Raw genomic sequence first — 3,657 nt, forward strand, 5'->3', positions numbered from 1 at the left:
TCTGTTCGGCCTCTCCTCTTCTTCCTCCTCAGTTCTTCTTCTTCACCTACGAACGACAATTACCAGAAATCTTCACCAGAAATGGACAACAACAACTTCGAATCTTCACCAGAAATCGACAACAATCGAAAAATCAACAGATTCAACACTTAATCTTCATCTGTGAACTTCCTAGGTATGAATATTTTGGGGGTTTTGGTCTTTTTTCTCACTTAATCAAGGAGAATAGAAATTACTCTAAATACTTGAATATAAAGCGGGTTTAAACCCATTTAAACCCATATCCGCCCAACCCGTAGCGGACGGGTAACAAAACCCGCTCGCCGTTTGTGAATGCGGGGTTGGTTATGAAAAAAACCCGCAGTCTGTGGGTGCGAGGTTGGTTTTAGCTTATACCCGCCCATGTGCTTCCCTAGATCCAGCTCATGTATTCTATTTTTAGCCGGAGCGTGCTTACCGTCCATTTGAACAGAAAAACACGCACACACACTGAACCAAAAGCGGGACCCACTGTTTTTCCCCGGAAGGGGGCACATATTCGGTTTTGCTTTTGTCGGTTTCCACGGTCTGTGCATAATGTAATTGAATCCGGAAAATGCTAGCTATCCCGACCAAAAATCCCGACTCTAATAGATGGCTGGGTCTCACTTTTAATTGAATCCTCGCGGTCACAAAGTCTCGTGCCGCCTATAAGAAGGTTGCACCTTCTAATCCATAGTTTCAAAGTAAATTTATGGGAGACTTAACCTAAAACTTATTTTTTATTTTATAATATCTCTTATCTTCACGCCATCGCGCTTAGTTTTGATTGCTTCTTGGTCCTCCTGAAAGGCAAAATTGATCGAGCTCATTTTAATTGTTGGCTCGCCAAGGACGATGTAAAGTGGTGTTCTGAGTTTGGCCCATCCATGAAAAACTTGAGAAAACTAACCAAATAACCAGCCGCCTTTTGATAGAGAATATTCATTCATAAAGATCGAAGCTACAATGTATAGGGGTGCAAAGCTATTTTGAAAATGCTTCTTGGTCGAGGGCTTGCCCATCAGAGCTGCTGCTACTACTATGCTGCTATGCACATCAAAATTTGCTTACATCGGAAAAAGAAAAAAAAATACCCTCTTCTCTTCTTCCTTGGATGATTCAACTAATTAAAAGGCACGATAAATAACATGATTCAACTCAATTTCCAACTCTCTTGGTTGTTGGTTTTTTGTTTAGCCAGTGACGGAATAAACTCGATTTTCCTTTCAAAATAGTTTTAGCAAAAACAAAAATTATCGGTTCAGAGAATATTGTTGCTAATTCGAAACACAAAATTGGTTAAAAAGACCAAAATCGACAATTCCTGGGTGAAAAGGACATTTAGATTTTGATACTGTTTAAATGGACAAAGATGTAAAAATAGTCAGGATGTAAACAATTTCATCCTATCCATTTTCAAATACTTTTTCTTATTTTTAATTTACATCAGGATGCATCCAGTTTCATCCTTACTATTTTTTAAGTTTAAGTCAGGATGAATCCAGTTTCATCCTTGTTATTTTTTTAGTGTCCATTTCACCCATACTAATTTTTACTCGTCAATTTGAACCATGTTTTAAAAATATTTGGACAAATGAGCCATTTTCCGAATTTGAAAACATTATTATGATGAACATGAGATCATATATTAATTCATATGATTCTGAGGTTCATATTCATAATTTTAGAGATCAAGAGAGCAGAGCATTCCCTTAATTTTACACAACAAGAATAAATTTACTAATAATTCGGGAACATAATCGGTTCGGTTATATCGCACTCTGATTTCGTCGGGTTGGCAATTACAGACCATTGGATGTTTTTATAGCGATAATATATGCCAATTTCTTGCAACTGTTGTTGATATTCCTTATTGATGCTGCACTTTACAAACACATCTTCGATATTTGCTTCTTTAAGGCTTGTTTGCAGTTGATGATGAGTTAAAATTTGGAGAGGTCCAGGGGGAAATTGCGGAGTATGTGACCAGACCACCGGCCATGCTCTCTCCACTCATTCCCCCGAGAAATTAGAGTTGTTCAGATCTCCTACATTAGCATGTATGTTGGGCCAATACTTCAGCATGTCCACCCGTAGCTCATCATTGAACTGTTTTTTCAAAATAAATAAAAATAATTAATAGTGATTTAGTCTCTTTTGACGAAAAATCATGCAAGGTGCATACCTTGCTTAGGTTGAAATCAATTTTTGATGCTGTTGTTCCCTGAAATGTGTTGTCCTGCCAAAAACCGCTAATGGTGAAATTTTTAGGTATCGGAGATGTACAGTCTTCACAAATATAGGATCAAGAAGAAGATAATTCTTATTATGATAATCTTATCAATTCTGGTTACACAACTCATGAATATATAGAGCCCAATATTATGATAAAGCAAAGATCCTATATATACTAGGAAACAATATTTTATCCTTAAATAAGGATATATATTAACACTCCCCCTCAAGTTGGTGCATAGATATCACACATGCCCAACTTGTCCAGAAAACTCAAGTATTTTTTGCATGACACTCCATGTGTGAGAATATCTGCAAGTTGTTCTTCAGACCGAACCGGTGGCAGCTCAATAATGTTGTTGTCCAGCTTCTCTTTGATGAAGAACCTGTCAACCTCCACATGTTTAGTACGATCATGCTGAACAAGATTATGAGCAATATCACGCGCATCTTTGTGATAAAAATACAGAGTAATAGGATCCTTGAGAGGAACCCCCAAATCCTTAAGGAGAAACCTCAACCACAAAGTTTCACAAATGCCATCTGCCATACCTCTGAATTCAGCCTCTGCGTTTGATCGTGTAACAATATTTTGTTTCTTACTTCTCCAAGTAACTAAGTTACCTCCCACAAAGGTAAAGTAGCCTGCAGTAGAACGTCTGCCATCTATTTCTCCTGCATAGTCAAAATCTGTATATGCCACAACCTTTCTATAATCTTTATTTTTAGAGAATAAAATTCCTTTTCCAGGAGCAGACTTCAAATACCTCAAAATACGTAAAACTGCATCCATGTGTTGTCCACCTGGATTGTGCATGAATTGACTAACAACACTGAGTGCATAAGCAAGATCTGGCCTTGTGTGAGATAGATACATCAATCTTCCCACAAGTCTTTGATATCTCCTTTTATCAGCAGGAACTTGATCAGGTTCAATACACAGATTTACCTTTTCTTCTAAAGGTGTATGGATTGGCTGACATGCTGACATGCCCACTTCTTTTAGCAGATCAAGAACATATTTCCTTTGTGATAAGAAAATTCCTTCACTGGATCGAGAAACTTCAATCCCAAGGAAGTATTTCAATGAACCAAGATCTTTCATTTGAAATTCCTTTGATAAGTATCTTTGCAAATATTTCTCTCCTCTGGATCATTTCCTGTCACCACCATATCAATGAACTTCAATCCCAAGGAAGTATTTCAATGAACCAAGATCTTTCATTTGAAATTCCTTTGATAAGTATCTTTGCAAAGATTTTCACTCCTCTGGATCACTTCCTGTCACCACCATATCATTTACAGATATGATAAGAGCAGTAATTTTATCCTTCCTTTTCTTTATGAACAAAGTATGATCAGAATTACTCTGACGATATCCAAAGTTCCTCATAGATTTGG

Source organism: Papaver somniferum, unplaced genomic scaffold (genome assembly GCF_003573695.1).
Source record: "Papaver somniferum cultivar HN1 unplaced genomic scaffold, ASM357369v1 unplaced-scaffold_44, whole genome shotgun sequence".
NCBI classification, from domain to species: Eukaryota; Viridiplantae; Streptophyta; class Magnoliopsida; order Ranunculales; family Papaveraceae; genus Papaver; species Papaver somniferum.